This window comes from Protopterus annectens, chromosome 10.part0 (assembly GCF_019279795.1).
Source record: "Protopterus annectens isolate FY-2018-M chromosome 10.part0, PAN1.0, whole genome shotgun sequence".
Taxonomy (NCBI): domain Eukaryota; kingdom Metazoa; phylum Chordata; order Ceratodontiformes; family Protopteridae; genus Protopterus; species Protopterus annectens.
The window spans coordinates 1,594,674,603-1,594,692,864 of record NC_056744.1 but is presented as its reverse complement, the minus strand read 5'-3'; the positions used below and the strand labels follow the sequence as shown (position 1 = coordinate 1,594,692,864).

The 18,262-nt window shown below is 43.6% G+C and overlaps 1 protein-coding gene across 1 annotated transcript in view; it reads right to left on the bottom strand.

The window, feature by feature from the left end:
* The window catches only part of LOC122813770 (CD276 antigen-like), a 730,017-nt gene that overhangs the window by 605,222 nt on the left and 106,533 nt on the right, over positions 1–18,262 (bottom strand). The gene's annotated exons all lie outside the window — the stretch shown is intronic.

Genomic DNA, 18,262 nt, shown 5'->3' with positions numbered 1-18,262 from the left:
TATTTGGGATTGCATGATCCATGCATTCCTGAAGGTGTTCATAGAATGTGTTTATAAAGGATTCTGCGGTCTTTGCCATATTTTCCACAGGCCCGGGGCCTTTGAAGGATTCCACCTCGGTTTTGAGGAGTGGGAAATTTGCTTTAGAGAAGTTTTTCACTGTGGTTTCTGGGCAGGGGCTGGGATCGGGATGTGAATACCTAGTGAGATTAGTTTATGGTCTGATCTTACCAGTGAGGGATACACTTCTGGTCTGGAGCATAAAGTCCCCATGTTGGTGATGATCAGGTTCAGTATGTTTTCCCCTCTTATGGGAGTGGTAACAAGTTGTTCCATAGCATTTGAGTTTATAAATTCTAGGAACCTTTGGGCTAGGGTGTTGGAGCTAAAGTAATGCTCCCAGTCTATGTTTGGGTAGTTGACGTCACCCAATATAATGGTGTTTGGAGAGACCTTCATATTTTCCAGTGTTCTCAGGAAGACCGAGTGGGGTTCCTGGGTTTGGGAGGGTGGTCTGTAGCAGGCTATAAACTGAAAGGCAGTTTTACCCACTGTTAGTTGCACATGGATAGTCTCTGATGCTACGTGCTGTGCCACCAACCTGGAGGTGTGGGTATCTTTGACGAATATTGATACTCCCCCTCCTTTTGTGGTTCGGTCCAAGTTTTGGGGCCGAAAAACATGGTATGAGGTATAACCTGGTAGTGCTGGGGTGCTCTCGGGAGCCTTGAACCAGGTTTCTGTTACTGCACAGATATCAATGTTCTCCATGCTAAGGAGAGTTTTGAGTGCATGCATCTTGAGGTTTAGACTTCTGGCATTGAGTAGCATCACTCTTAGTTTCTTATCCCTTGTGATACCTATGGAGGTGGGTTTGTCTTTTGAGCCTTGCCTAAAAAAGGCACTATGGGGGTGGCAAAAGCCTTTGCCAATATCCGAAAGCCCAGGGGTGACAGGTGCAAGCCGTCCCTAGCGAAGCATCGTGACTTGTCGAGCATGTCATCCCAGGCTGACAGGCATTGGATCCCCTTTGAATGACACCAATTCTTAAGCCAATTGTTGAAATTGATCATCTTGTCTTCATATTGTGGCATCATTCTTGGTGAGGGTAAGATGCTACTCAAGGTCAGGGTCATACCGGCCTGGGCTACATGCTCAGAGGGCTCCTCTATGTCTCTTTTCATGTAGTCCAGGGAGGTACGTCTCAGGCCATTCACACCAGCATGGACAATGACTGAGTCATATTTGTACTTGCCTTGGAGTGATCTGAGTGCTTGTGTTATGTGGCGGATCCTAGCGCCAAACAGGCAGCTCACAGTGACCTTCTCCTTGTTCAGCCTGGTGAGTGGGATGCCAGTGTGCCTGAAGATAGAGTCACCTATTACAAGTGTATCAGGTGTGTTGTTTAGCCTTAAGGGCTGTGACTGTTCGGCACACTGGCTTTTTGAGCTATGTGTTGCACGTGTTTTGTTTTGGGGTAGCGGTTGCTTGGGTGTCTGCTTTGGAGGTCTCTGCTGCTTAAGCAGATTTTTATTTAGAGACTCTGAGTATGTTTTTGTGTGTTTATGTGTTTGGTTTGCTGTCGTGGTAGGTCTATGTGAGACTGGAATTGTAGTGAGTTTGGTTTCCTTCTCCTCCTGACTGGTTACGCCAGTACTGAGTTGAGAGAGCTTAGCCTCCAGTTTGGCTATATGGTTGCATCTCTCACATGTGTTGGAATTTGTTGGGAGGAGGAGAGGGTTGTCTGTGTACATGAGGCAGTTGTAACATTGCCTCAAGATTCCCAGATTCACCAGCTGGACCGGAGAGGAGATTGACAACTGACCTTTGGACATACTAGAATAGTATTGGGAATTCCTTTATAATTGAAAAAAAGGGCCAATGGGGAACAAGGTACTCAAGGGGAGTTTGTGAGGGTGTAGTGCTTTTAATTTTTTTAGTGCTGACTTATATAATTGCTTTAGTGAGCAAGTGCCAGGCTTTAGAGTAGGAATAGGGTGTTTATTATGAGAACTAGATCAGTTCTACGGGAAAAAATGAAGTGCAGACTTTGTGGAGCCGAGAATGGTTTAAACCCAATTAAGCGGAGGTACCTGTTCTCCTACCTCTTAGTTATATGTCTCTCCTCACACTTTTAATGTATCCCACACCCTTCATGCTAGGCTAATCATGAAGTGCCTAAATTTTCAGTGTTTGGAGCTGCAGTCGCTGACACCTGTTTCTCTTTTTTTTTTTTTTTTTTTGGTCTCTTCTCCTCTAAGTATTCTGCCCACTAAAATAACCTTGAAGGTCTTAGCAGAACTAAAATAGATTCTACTGACATTGGCACTGCCTTAAAATCCCACCTACCTTTTCAGCACTCCTACGTTGATGACGACTGAAGATACCTCTATCCACTTCTAAAGTGCCAAACTGATTTAAGGGTACTATTCTTGTTTTCCTGCTGGATGTCTTTGCAGCAGTGGTTTTCCCACTATACTTGCAATACTGTGTATATTGTAGCTATTAAACTATTCAACAGTCACTATCTATTGAATTTAATTACTGGCCTGTTCCCAGTCATGCATGCAGCGTGAGGTGCCCCCCCCCCCCCACCCGAGTAGGACAGAATCAGCTTTATCTTTTTCATAAAATTCAAAAAATAAATTCTAAGTATATCTATTCTGGACAAATCTATGCCACAGTATCTTAACACTACATCCATGCATCAAACTGAAGGGTTCCCATTGCAATTAACTTGAAAATTTTACAAACTAAGAGCGAACTAATATTAAGCATATACAAAGTAAGGCTTTTTCAGGGACAGCCTTTATGATTTCCCTTTCATTAAAAATATGAACATACCTTGGTGTTTACTGATTGTTTTTGCTGCTTCCCCTCCCCTCTGTCGTGGGTCAGACCGCTCCATTCTGCCCGAGCGAATACCCCCAATTTCCACCCACTTCCATTATGTCTAAACTTATAGCTTCATAACTCCACCCCTCACTCCCCAGCCAATCAGCTTTTCTGCCTAATTACTCCTTCTATTTAAATCCTCTTCTTTCCACCTCTCTCACCCTAATCCTTAGACACTTGCACCAAAACCATCACTGGAAACAAAATAAAAATGAGGTAAATCTTCAAGCTTTTAGACAACTCCGCAACAAAGTAAAGAAGCAAGTGAACAAAGACAAAAAAGAAGTTATGTACTTACCATAACGTTCCATCTGAGTTATTGCTTTGTCTTCAACCTATGGGATTTGGATCTGAGACTGGATCCGACTCGGACGTATACACCAGCATCAGAGCCAAAATCCGAGCTCCTCTCCTAGCCATAATGCCTCGCTCTCCCTCCTTCCCTCAGATTGAGTTTGAGCAGGACAGCACCACCCAACCCACAGCAGAGCACCTTAAGGGGTACACACACAGCAGACTCAAACCCAGGACAAGAAAAAGATAAGCCTGCACCTGTATCTGTCTGGTCCACAACACAAGCCCAAAGGCAAGGGGAAGGAGGGATGGTTGAAGACAAATGAAAAGCAACACCTCAGATGGAACATTATGGTAAGCACATAACTTCTTTATTTGAAGTTGCTGTTTTCATTTGCTCTTCAACCTACGGGACAGAGTCCCTAGCTACAATAACCTTGGGAGGCCCTCATGGAAGGATATTCTGCAGCACACACAGCCAAAGGAAGCCCTGCTCCTGGACAGAAATGAAAGCATGCAAAGAGGACCAAGTGGCAGCAGAGCAAATGTCATTAATAGGAGCCCTGGACCAAAAAGCTGCAGAAGTAAACACTGACTTGGTGGAGTGAACCTGGACAAAGCCAGGTAAAGGCATACCTTTAATGTGATAAGCTGTAGAGATGCAACTGGAAATCCAATGAGTAAGGGTGACCTTACAAAGAGACTTTGCCAAACGGGGCTTTGAAAAGGATACAAAAAGTTGATCACACTGTCATAAATTTTTGGTTCTGTCCAAATAAAAATGTAACTGCCTGTGGACATCAGGCAAATACAATTTGTATACCCCTTTGTTCTGATAATCTGCAAAGAAATCTGGTAAATTAATCACCTGGTTAATGTTGGCTTTGGATGCTACTTTCTACATGAAAGAGGGGCTGGTACGAAGAGTCACCCTGTCCTTATGGAACACAAGATAAGGAGGCTTAATTGACAACGCCTACAATTCAGATACTCACTTGGCCGAAGTGATAGCCACCAAGAAGGCCATCTTCCAGGAAAGAAACTGTAAATCCACAGTGGCAACTGGTTCAAAGGGAGGATAAACCAGGGCCTGCAAAACCAAAGTAAGATCCCAAGAAGGCGTGGGGTCCTTGACTGGTGAACTAAGGAGGAAGGTACCCTTCAAGAAGGCCTTGCAGAGTTTAGAAGAAGCCAGGGAGGCAGAATTCTCACCCACATGGAAATCTGAGATAGTTTTTTTACGATTAAGGTTCAATTGGCAGCTATCTCCATTGTGGAAAATATAGGCTACAAAAAAAAAAAAACGCAGGAACAGGCGCTGTAAAAGGATTCAACTTATGCTCTGACACCCAGATGAAAAAACATTTCCATTTACAGGAATACATTTTTCTAGTAGAGGCCTTATGAGCCGCAACCAAATTTTTTTTAACTGGTGAAGACAGCCCAGGAGTTCTTGCCATTAAAAGAACTGGAGCAATCACACAGTGATCTTCAGGCCGACTAAGTCTGGGTGTAGAACCCCTGATCGGTGTGTGAGGAGATCTGGAACCAGATCCAGAGTCCAGGGCGGACATACTAGATGAGACCAAAGAGTGGGGAACCAAACGTGGCGAGGCCAGAAGGGAGCAATGATGAAGACTTTGCTCTTCAACTGCTGAGCTTTATGAAGAAACTTGGGGATCAGAGGAAGACTGGGTACACATAAAGTAGTCTGGAGGACCAAGCATGGACAAAAGCATCCCTGGGTGACTCCCACAGAAGGGGGGAATCAGGGCAAAAAACTCACTGCACTTGGTGTTGGAAGGAGGAATAAAAAGTTCACAGCAAGGATGACCCTATTTCTGAAAGATCATGTCCACCACTGAGGGATTCAGAGACCACTCGTAAGGCATCAAAATGGTTGCGCTTGTCCGCTAGAATGTTGGACTTCCCCAGAATGTGCATTGCCACCAGAAAACGGTTGGAAGAGATTGCCCATTCCTACAATCTCATGGCTTCTCGGCATGGAGGATAAGATCTGGTCCCCCTCCCATTTGTTGATATACCAGACAACAGACATGTTGTCCGTCTGGATGGCAATTGTCCTGGTAGGAAGAAAAGCTTGAAGGGCTTGCAATGCCAGCAGCACCACTCATCTCCAGGACACTGATATGCAGATTGGTCTCCAAGAGGATCATATGCCTTGGACTGTCTGTCCCATGCAATGCCCCCCAACCCCAGCTGGGAGGTGTCCATGGTCATCATGATCAAGAAGAAAGGAAGAACAAATGGACGGCCCAGAAGGAGGTCAGAGGACTACAGCCACCACCGAAGAGACTCCCGACAAACCCAGGATAGACAAACCAGTTACAAAAGAGGAAGATCAAGTAAGGACCACTGCACTGCCAAGGTCGAGTGCAGGATCCTTATGTGTTGGCACTAAGATGGCAGGAGAGTTATTGTGGATGCCATTGACCCCAATGCCCGAAAAAACATACCTGCTGGGGGACAAGGAGTTTGTCGTATAAACCTCACATGTTGCTGGAGTGAAAGTATCCTGGCTGGTGCAGAAACACCCTGCTCTATACCATGTCTAACCGGACACCTATAAAATCTATCACCTGAACTGGTTCCAAATTCAATTTGGCCAGATTGATAGACATGCCCAGGGAAGATGCTAGGACAAGGAGGTAATTCCTGACCTGAAGAAGACAATGGCTGGTGAGACCAGAGAGGAGCCAACCATCCAGGTAAGAAAACACATGGAATCCCTGCAGTCTCAAGTGAGCCGCCACTACCTCCATCACTTTGGTAAACACCCAGGGGGCTGTAGTGAGTCCAAAGGGGAGTACTTTGAACTGGAAGTGATTGGCTCCCAGCCAGAAGCGACAAAACCTTCTGGAGCACCTGTTCTTTTTATGTGATAGTATGCATCCTGAAGGTCTACGGAGCACATCCAGTTGTTGTTCTGCAAAAAAGGCAGAATGGACTGCAAGGTAACCTTCCAAAACTTTGTTTTGGCAACAAACAGCTTCAGGGCAGGTTCTGGTGATCCAGAATGGGTCTGACGTCCCCTGTTTTCTTTGGCACCAAAAAGAATCTGGAATAATTGCCTGATCTGGATGGTCTGGGGGGGGATGGACTAGATGACTCACTTTTCAAGCAGCCTGAAGATCTCTATGGATGCCACTAACCACTGACTGGGTGAAACATCTGTGATGTTTCTCTTTGGAGTGGGGGGATAAAGAAATGGGATGGAATAACCTCTGGATATAATATGAAGCACCCAACGATGATTTGTGATGGACTCCCAGGCTGTTGGGTACACAGAGAGATGATCCCCGACTGCCTCCCGAGTAGAGCAGTAAGACAATCCCTCAGGATTGCTAAAAGGGCCTGTCCGAGAAGGAATCCGAACACCCTTGGTTACTCAGACCCCCAATGCCACATGGACAGCATCTGTCATTTCTCCCTCTGCCCCTGGGTTCTAGAAAAGCATAAAGTTGGAGCCAGGCATGCCGCCTAATGGCAACCCCCAACCCGGCTGCCCTCGAGGTACTCTCAGTAGAATGAGAAAGTAACTCCATGGACGTGTTCTAGACGGCTGTCAAGGTGGCTAGTCGGGAGGAGAAAACCTTCTTCTCCTCCTCCGACATGGACCCTGGGCCACATGCAGAGAGTTACTTAACCAGATCTCTCTGCAGTCTGGTGGCATGTGCCAAATAGTTCAGCACACGCACAGCAGAGGTGGCTGAAGTGTAAACTCACTTCCCAAAGTGGTCCATTGCCCTAGACTCCCTGTCTGAAGGATGGACTGAGCAGCTCTCCTGAGCCAGCTCCTTCAAGGTGGCCGTTGCAACCACAATGGCACTGACAGCGGAACTTTTGGACCAGTGAGGCCTGTCTGGGGGGTGGGGGGGTACTGAGCACCTTGTCCAGATGCTTGGGAATGGGCTCAACTGTGTCTGGTTCTTTACATGCCCTGCAGGAGATGAGATCTACCAAAGGATCCACAGAGGGGGACACCCAAGATGTAGAGGATTGTGTGTCAAATGCCTCCAGGAATATGGACTCATCAGGGTTGGGTTTATGAGAAGACCATCCACCTCAATGATGCAGGATCTCCATGATGTCTCCGAATGAGACATCATCAGGAGGTGATTTAGGGGACCCCTGCCCCTCACCCCAGTCCATATCTTCCACGAGAGATTAAGGGAGAGAATCTAAGTGCCTCCTCTTGCACGTATGCTGCTGAGGTGCCTCCTCAGGGGAATACTCTGGAGAGGACTCTGAAGCTTCAAGAGGTTCCTGAAAAGTAACATCCTGGAGAGTTCACGCAACAGGTTGTCCCTTTGGAGGTAGGATGGATGACTCCAGCCCAGAAACAGAAGGAGCACGGGCGGGCTCCAAGGAGGGAGGTGTTAAGATTCTCATGGGAGCCAAGAGGACATTTTCCACCACCTCAAAGGTCGAAGGTGTGCGGACCCCCAAAGACAGCGCCACCGGAGCCAAAGCCTCCCAGACCATCATCCCCAACGTCAAAGGGGGAGTTGGAGCCAAGCTTCCCAGTGCCAAAGCCCCATGGGGAAGAGACAGCTCTGAAAGTCTTGCAGCTGAGCCAACGCCAAAGCCAATGTTGTTGGAGCTTACCTACTCTCAGACCTGAACCGCTGAAGGTACAAGTGACTGTCTACGCGACAACTCAACACCAGGAAAATTTGGGCCAAAGAACTCAGAGGCCAAAGGTCAGATCAAAGAAGAAGAAATTGAAAAAAAAAACAGGCTGCATGCTCACAGCTCCAGGGGGGGTCAGAGCAGGCAAAACCCAAGCTGTATCTGAGCCCAGAGGAATTTCATCATCATCCTGTCCACCTCAGCTTCAGACAGGCTTCCAAGTGGACCAGACAGCGGACGCCACCAACCCCGGCCTGGAATGATGCCAAGGAGAGACAGGGATTGGATACTTGTTGCAGGAAATCTCCAACTCCCGGAAGAAATAGGGCAACTGTTGTCGAGAAGTACCCTGTACCACCACGGGCCGAGACTTAGTGGGCAGCTTGCCAGAGGAAACCTAGTCAGGAGACCACTTCCTGTGCCTCTCCTAACTCTGTGCCTGGCCTTGCTCTTTGTGTCTGGCCTGGTTCCCTTCTCCAGGCTTCTTGGCAGGGGTTTGAGTCCCAGAAATGGAGGAGGGATATGGAGAAGACCCAGTGGCTAAGGCCAAAAAGCCCTTGAAAATCAACTTATTCCTTCTGTTGATAACAGTTGATTAGAACCTGTGCATACTAAACAGGAGGAATCCAGGTGGGCCGCCCCCAACCACAACACACACAGAGTGTGGGCATCAGATGGAAAAATCGTATGCCCATACATAGTACACTTTTTAAACCCAGCTGGATTAGGAAGATCAGCCATAGGGTACACACACACACACACACACACACACACACACACACACACACACACACACACACACACACACATTCACTCACGCACACTCACGCAGGCACACAAAAGAGAGAGAAGAAAAAAAAGACGGAACTTATATATACATACATACATATATATATATATATATATATATAAAATAAAGAACCAAAAAGTGCACTAATGCAAACCAGAGAAGAAGGGTAGGATGAGGATAGAAGAAAATTAAGGAAAACACCTACTCTAACTGTAACATTATCAGAAAAAAACCTGGAGGAGCTCAAAAACACAGTCCCATGCTGTTCAAATGAGCAGCAAACAAGATCTGAGGAGACAAAGGAGAGCGGGGCATTATAGGTAGGGGAGAAGCTCGGATTTTGGCTCTGGTGCTGGTGTATACGGCCAATTCGGATTTGATCTCAGATCCAGATTCCATAGGTTGAGGACCATATGAAAACAACAACTTTAGATCAGTCTTATTACACTTAATCTAACAAGACATAAATCCAACCCCAAAAAATTCTGGTCCTCCAGCTCATCATTTCTTAACCTTGGAACCAAAAAAGACCACAGTCCTCACCCTGATGCCTCAGCTCCTCAAATAGCCAATGACTTCAACACCCATCGTATACAATCTATAACTTCCCTTTTCTCTAACTCCCCCAACCCCCACTCCTTCTACCACAGATACTGTCGATTGTACCCCATCCCCACTCCCTCACCAGCATCACTACAACCCCCCAACTTCCCATCCCAATAATTTGATCAATTTCTCTCTTCAACCCATCTCTACGAGTCAAAAAAAAAGTGTTAGGAAAACTTACTCCTTGCTCAACCTCAGCAGACAACTTCCCACCAGACTACCATACATTAGCTGCTAACTATATTGCATACTTCATCAGTATTTTTATCAACAGATCCATCGCTGAATCTAAATTTCCCAACATCTGGAAAATGTCATATATTATTCCTGTTCACAAAGGGAGATCATCTACTGAGGTAACTAATTTCCGACCTATAGCCATCCCATCTCCCATCTTCAAAATATTGGAAAAATGTATTCACTAACAGCTAATGGAATTCTTACTACACAACAGCCTACTTACTCATACCAAACATGGCATCCGGCCAAGCCACAGCACTTCTACTGCCCTCCTATCCTTCACCGAAACAGTAATTAGGGCCAAAGACACTAGTAACCTTCTATCAGCACTATTTCTTGACCTATTAAAAGCCTTCAACACAGTCTCACACACCTTACTCCTGTCTAGGTTCTCCAATCTAGACTTGCATCTCCCTCTATACAGTGGTTTGTAGCTACCTAAACAATTACAAATAGGCAGTGAAATTAGCATCTCTCCCTTTCACCATACCCTACAAGTGTCCCTCAAGGTTCCATCCTTGGCCCCTTACTCTTTAATATTTTTACTAACAACCTATACACTTCCTCATCCCAAGGAACACTCATACAATATGTGGATAATACTACTATTATCTGTATTTCTCCCACACTTTCTCAACTGCTCTCCATCAGTCAACAAACGCTTACCTCAGCTGAAACCTGGCACTATAGCTCTCAACTCTTTCTTAACCCCCCCAAAACAAACTCCTACTCTTTATGTCTAAAAATCACTCGACATAAACCAGTTCAAAATGCTTTCTGCAGGCAACACCATTATTGATCTAGTACCCCACACTAAACTACTAGGAGTCGTTATAGACAATCAACTTAAGTTTGATCTTCATATGCAGCATAACATCAAGAAAACCCACCAGAAGCTAGGCATCCTCTATAGGAACAAACATTTCCCCAAATACAGCTACCAGAGTAACCCTCACCAAAACCTTCCTCCTGCCCTCTCTACTATATAGTGCTACAATTCTCACTACCCTAGAGTCCACCATCAGAACTAAAACAGAATGTTGCTACAACAAAAGTTGCCAAACTTGCCACCAACATGAAGACCAATTCACATTATTGCAATGTATTACATACACGGCAATGGCTTGAATTCCCAAACCACCTCTGTTATGTCCAGCTCTTGACCCTATAGAATATCATTCATAAACCCATAGCATACCCAGCCCTTAGTCATACAAAGAATCATTACACCCCAACAGAACACGGCGGTCTGAGGACAAAAACCTCCTAGCAATTTCTAACCCCTCAAAAGTTCCAGGACAAAGCTTATATTCATAATCAGTAGCTAAAGTCTGAAATTGTCTCCCCCTAACCATAAGAATGACTACTAACTAATCTTGCAATGACATTTTTAACCCCTAACTGATACAATTTCTTATACTTTACACTCCTCTTTTCACACCCTTTGTTCTCCACCCCCTTTCTTCCTCTAATCCCCCTAACTTTCTCTCTAAATCCTCTTCTGTCCATTCTGCTAATCACCTATCTACACTCTTCCTTCATCTCTCTCTCTCTCTCCCTCTTATACCATAATATAATGGCAGTTCAACAACATAACCCTGTGTCATTTTAAAAAAATATCTGAATGAATGCACTACCCTGTATCTGAATGTGGAATTCCTATTCTATATTTTTTGGTAAATAAAAATTATTGTATGATTTTACATGGTTGGATAACTGTATTACTCTGCATTTGGACATTCCCAGTAAACAAATGTCAAATAAATAAATGTAAGTGCAGTAGATTTGTAAAGATTGTAGAATTTGTCAATAATTACAAGTTTTCATCTATAATGACCCCCTAATAGTTTTGTGTGAGAGTTGATTTCTATTTTTTTTGGGAGGTAATAGTGAACTGCAGTAGTGGAAGAGCTCTGCATGTACGGCAATGCAGGGCCAAACCAAATCAGGAAACACTCACAAATGGCCAGCAAAAAAGACAAAAATCAAGCCATGAAATAGGCAATTAAAGTTTAATTCCAATAGAAGTCATCCCTCCATAAATAGAGCCATCCACCAATGAAAAAGACAGCCCCCCCACACAAATCAACAGCATCACTTCCTTCAATCAAGTAAAAATCTAGCAGATAAGTAATGATATTTTGGGTTACATACAGGAAAAATGGTATAACACTATAAATGATCATTTAGTCTGGGTGGGAAAAGTCCCCCCAGCTTAATAATCCAAAATTTTTCTTATCTATTCAAAATACTATGCCATCCCTGCATGTTACTCCTATTACCAGCAATTCTATCAATTATTAAGAAATGAAAATCTGCACTGGTATGTGTCATGCAGTGTCTATAGAGAGCATTAGTATCACGTTTATTACGTATGTCACTCCGATGTTCTGACATACGTATTCTTAGTGGACGAGATGTCTGACCAACATAAAAGGCCAAACATTTACAGGTGGTCAAACAGACAATCCAATCAGTTCCACAATTCCCAAAAAATGTTATATCATACACTTTACTGGTGTTTTTGCTGGAAAATTATTTAAGTTTACTCACATCGACACGAAGAACAATGTCCACAAGAGAAAGTGCCAAAAAGAGTATCCCCACACAAAGTGAGCTGTTGGTATACAGCACCCCCACTACCAGTATGCTTGAAATGGGAAAAGTGGAAACCCAAAGTTTTGCCTTTCCTGAATGAGAATTGACACCCTGCCCCCAATACCTGTCGTTGGCCATGAGGATATTCCAATGTTTGTGAATAGTTTCCTTAATAATATTGGTATTTCTCCTGAACGTTGTAATGAACCTGATGGTATCACTAGTGTCTCCTCGGGTTTTAGCCTTATATTCTAGTAATGACATCCTATCTTGAGTATGGAGAATTAAACTTTAATTGCCTATTTCATGGCTTAATTTTGTCTTTTTTGCCTCTAACATCTGAGTGCTGGCCATTTGTGAGAGGTAATAGTGAAGGCAGTCCTGTCCAGGTTGTGTGTTCTGGGAAGGAAGATAAGTAGCTTTGTTTTCATTGTATTTAGTAGGAGTTCAGAGTTAGGTCTGGATTTAAAGGCAGCAGAAGATTTCTGGGTTATATGGTGAAGACTGGACAGAGTTTGGGCAGAATATATGAGGGTTGAGTTGTCTGCATACTGGATTACGGAGGTGTGATTGGATACTGTATGGATGTTGTTAATGCAAATATTAAAAAAACAGAGGCCCCACAATAGATCCTTGGAGGGTCCTAATATGGACTGGAAGAAAAGATGAACGGGCACTTTGCTATTTTATGGACCGTTATTGATTCGATAGGCAGCTGTTGAACCAATACAGAGAAGAGGGTAAGAAATTGAAGAAATTGAGAGAAGATAGGTATTATAATAGTTTGGGAAGGGAAACAGGATTAAAGTTTTAAGTCAAGAAATTAAGTCGAAATCATTCTACCATTTTCTCTTGCTTAGTTAATGGTATTGACAAAGCTGAGAAGTGTAATGATAGTTCTGTATCCTGAATGAAAGCCATGCTGAATAAGAGTGAGAAGTTGATGGTGAAGGAGGTGTTGGAGAATTTGTCTGTGGACACATTTTTCTAGGATACTGGACAAAATGGGCAGTATTGCAATTGGCCTAATGTTTGAGAAATCAGTGGAGTTTCCAACCTTATGTAGTGGGAAAATGTATGTTTTTTTTTCCAAAGGGATGGGACATAGGACTCACTGATGGATTTGTTTAGTACTATGGACATAGTGTAGGCTACAGCATCTGCATCTAATATGAGATACTTTGTAGGAATTGTTGTCTGGGGCAAGAGTAGTAGGTTTAGTTTTTGTAGATATTTTTATAAGATTAGTTTGATATGGCTTGCAATGTGAAGTAGACAGACTGGCTGTTTGCTTGCTGAAAGATATTTGATTTAGGGGTGAATTATTTTTATTAGAAAGTAGAATGACCTATTAGGCAGACTTGTTGCAAACCATGCCACTCAATGAAATATGAATTAAATTTTGATGCAAGTGCTGATGGGGTGCTATTAGATGATGGAGTGGGATCTAACATATATCTGTCTAAACAAATGATCTAACCTGAAAAACCCCATTTCCTCACTAAGAAAATAAAGGGCTTGAGTTCCATGATCTGCACAGAATTTCAATTTCAATTTCATACAGACTCCTATGGGGTGACTTCTGTATAACAGCATGTCCTGCTACCTGTTCATAAAACCTGTAATGCCACAATCACCTGCACAACAGGTCTAAATCTCCACTGGAAAATAAAGAGAGCCCGCTGGCAGGATTTGTTCTTCTCTCAAACTATTCCTCTTGTCTGGCTTAGTCTTCTCTTTATATTAAACATAGCATATTCTTAATCTTCTTCTAACATAGATAAGTGGATAGGAACCCATAATGCCATCCCAGGTCTGGCCATCAGGCCATAATGAAAAAGGGTAGCAAGTAGTAGGAACTGCAGTGGCTAGATACACATGATCTAAATGATCAACTGTGTTGAAACAACCTAAGAACCTACGAACATCTAAAAATATAGAGTAGTAGAGTAAAACCCTAAATGCTGCGAGTGTGAAGTTCCATGCTCCAGAACATTCTTCCTCTTAAATTATTTATTTGCCATTTAACAAGGTTGGTCTAACTGGGTAGATGCCCTTTTTCAGCAGAGACCAGAGGAGAAAAGCTCCATTATAGCAGTAAAATTCTTTACATACAATTAAGTATTTAAGCATACAATCATGAGGGGAGACATACAGCAAAAACAGAAAAATTGAACATAGATATAAACTCTTGTGTGTCATACAATTGCAGATTCATCATAATCATAATTTGAATGGGAAATTGCTAACCTAGGTATAAGAGTAGTGAGGCCTACAGTGCCAGAACAGAAGGTCATGGCACAAGGGAAAAGAAAAAGGAGGGGTACAGAATTTAAGATGGGGGAGCGATCAGAGGTAGAAGTATATAGTGAAGATAGGAGTAAAAAGGGAGGGCAAGGTCTAAAAGCAGGGTTCAAATTTGATTATGTGGGGTGCCAAATTTGATTATGTAAGGAATCCAGCACAAGATATGGTTTTAAAGTAGCACACAACAGACATAAATAGATGCTGTTCGGGAAAAGCAGAATAACTAGGCCAATTTCAAATACTATCATGGTTCATGTAAATGTCTTACTATTTTCATGTGAGATGAAATATCCATCTATTTCTTTAGAATGCACTTTGTAAGTTTTGTTTTTCTATCTGTAAATACAAGTCAGTCTTCTTCTTCTTCTTTCGGCTTTTCCCGGTTAGGGGTCGCCACAGCGGATCACCTGTCCGCTCATGACTGGCAGTGGAGTTTTACGGTGTCGAGTTGCCAGCCCGACGCCCAACCTTCCACAGAAGGCACACACATGCACACTCATGCCTAGGGCCAATTTAGAGTGTCCAATCCACCTACAGCATGTCTTTGGGATGTGGGAGGAAATAGGAGCACGCTGAGGAAACCCACGCGACCACAGGGAGGACATGAAGACTCCGCACAGAAGGCACCCCAGCCGAGAATCGAACCGGAGAACCTCTTGCTGTGAGGCAGCAACGCTAGTCAGTCTGAAACAAAATAATATTTCATGATTGACATTTCTTCCATTCAAATCTACGGTCTCTGCAAAACTCAAATTTCTTTCCTGGAAGACTCTATTTCTACTGGTTGATACTTTGCCAGCTGGATTGCTGAGTAGCAGGCTCTTTCAGTGAAGGCTACTTAAGTGTTCTGTACAGATCTAGTGATACTAAGAACAATCCCACTTTTATGCCAAAGTTGTATAGATTGACTAGATAATCATATTTGAACAACCCATAATTCTGCCTGTTTTCTTCACTGAGTACTTACACAATGGAAAGCATCACCTTCATTGGATGATGCAGGCCGTGCAGAATCTATGGAGACAGGCCCATATATATTTACAAAGATAACAGTCTGCCAGTTCCAGGCTACGCCAAAAGGTTTTGAAGATTAGCTTTCCTATGTGATTAACCAGCTGCTTAGATTTTTGTCATATGAGACAAAGTAAAGCCCTAACAGTAGCTCCTAAGGCCCATTATGTGAGACCTGTGGCTATGCCTGATGCTTTTTATCTAGAACACCTGTCCATATTACATTTATGTGATATGAAACTGGATAACTAAACCAGAGGCGATCTTCATTTAGTTGGTTTAATTTGCACATGGTATGGTCTTTTTTAATGCCTTTTGTATGTCAGTACAAGTTGGATGTGATCTCCAGGTCCAGGCCTTTGTTGCTTGGAACCACTATTGCTATTGTCTGTTCTCATGAAGACATCCACTCAGGAAGAGTGGCTGTGGAACCTCTCCTGCTGATTACAGAGGATGTATTTGTTTTTATCAGATATGTGTTAGATAATGGCAGATCTGTAATGTTCATCCCCTGTAATGCACCATCCATCCACCCCCATCCTGTGGTGCAAATGCTCTGAAGACTATTCTTCTCTCTCCTCCCTCTTTTCTTTTTTGCTGGTCACTAGTCTGAGAGAAAATCTGTTGAAACAATCAAGCATGGTGCATGATGGAAAAGGGGGAGGGTTCTTGTCAGCCTGTGATGGATTTATGTCATAAGCAATCAGAATGTCTGCAGCATCAATCCTACCAGTTACTGAAGGCGGACCTTTGTCTTACAAATCTATCATTATGAAAAGTACATGACTTGGATTTCTACAACATATACAAAGTACAGTTGTCTACACTTACCATAAATGTAGATGTTCGAGTGTATTCACTGTTACAGTCATTACATTTGGGTTATCCTGCTGGCAGGTTGCCCTCAGTCGGCCTGAATTCCAAAGTCTTGGGTCCTGTGTCGGTTGCTGTCACCTCTTCCCTGACGTCAGGGGTATAAAAGATGCAGCCGACGCCATTTCCTTTAGTTTTTCTTGCACCAGATGTCAGGTGCCCCCAAAAGGGTAGGCTAAAAATATGTAAATAAAACATACATGCACCAAAATAAGCTTTACCCTCATCTATAAGCAAATACACCACATAGGTTGTATAGAGTAGAGAAGTAAGGATAAGTTCCGGCAAAGTAAGGGGGAAGGCGGGTGGGTAACCTGGACTGCAACAGTGAATACACTCGAACATCTACATTCATGGTAAGTGTACACAACTGTACTATGTTCTTCATGTTTCACTGTTGCAGTCATTACATTTGAGTTGAGTCCCAAAGCTATGGTTGGGGGGCTGGAGCTAAACAGCATCAGGAGCGGCTATGAGGCCCTGCAGAACTGCAGTGGCAAAGCCTGCCCTGGATTTACAGTAAACAGGCAGATTGTAATGTTTTGTAAAGGTATGCACTGAACTCGAAGTAGCAGCCTCTAAAATGTCTTTGGTTGGTACTCCCTGAGAAAGGCTGCAGAAGTGGCTGCAGCTCTGGTTGAATGTGGCCTAATGCCCTTAGGCACTGCTTTGCCATGCTGTGAGTAGCAGAAACAAATACAGTGACCTATTCACTTTGAAATAGTCTGCTTTGAGATAGCCTTTCCTTGTGGTCCTGCAGTATATGCCACTAGTAATTGCTCTGTCTTTCTGAAAACTCTGGTTCTGTCCAAGTAGAATCTAAGCTGTCTGTGTACGTCCAAAGAATGCAGAATTCTTTCCCCCCTGTTCTTTGGATTTGAATAAAAGGTTGGCAGATGAATGGTTTGGTTAAGAGCTACACTGGACATCACTTTAGGCATAAATGTTGGGTTTGTCCTCAGGGAGACCCTGTCCGGATAAAAAATGATAAAAGGTTCCACAGCCATGAGTGCCTGTAGCTCTGAAACTCGTCTTGCAGAAGTTATTGCTAGGAGCAGAGCTGTTTTCCAAGATACAAACTTTATATCAGCAGTAGAAGCTGGCTCAAAAGGAGGCAGGGTGAGTTTTTCCAAGACATAGTTGAGGTCCCATGCAGGCATTGGTGATCTCCTTGGAGGCCTTAAATTTTTGGCATCCCTGAGGTACTGTTTTAATAAGGGATGAGAAAAGACTTGTGGCTCTGCATTGTAATGAGCCGAAATGGCAGAGGCATGAATTTTAATAGATGAGAAAGATAGGCCTTTGTCCAGCATTTCAGTTAAGTATTGTAAAATCTGAGGAATATTTGGCACAGCTGTATCTGTTCCTTGTGCCTGGTTCCAAGCACAGAATCGCTTCCATTTTCCAGCATAAGATTTTCTAGTACTAGGCCTTCTGGCTTTCAAAATGACATCCATTACAACTTTGCTGAGAGGTGTGTTTTGTATGACTACATTATCCGTCATGCTGCCAGGTTTAAAGTCCTGAGCTGGCGGTGCAGGATCTGACGGTTTCGCTGGGACAGTAGATGCGGTACTTGAAGTAGGGTCCAAGCTGTGCATTAAGACAAGCTCCTTAAAATTGGGTACCAGTCTGGTACTCCTGTCTGACCTTTAGGAGTACCTTGGGGAGGAGAAGCAGAGGGGGAAAGGCATATACTGATAGGTTTTTCCAGCTGAAGGATAGGGCGCCCACTTTCCATGCTTGTCTGTGATAATTCCTTGTGCAGAATCTCTTTATTTGGTAGTTGTGAGGGGAGGCAAATAGATCTATGTCTGGGCATCCCCATTTCCTTGTTATCATGCTGAAGACTTGTGGATCCAGCTGCCACTCGTGGGGATCCATGAGGTTTCTGCTTAGTTCGTCTGCCAGAGTATTTTTCCTTCCTGGCAGGAATTGTGCCTGCAGATGTACTTGGTAAGTCAATGCTGTGTCCCACAAAGTCATGGCTAGTCT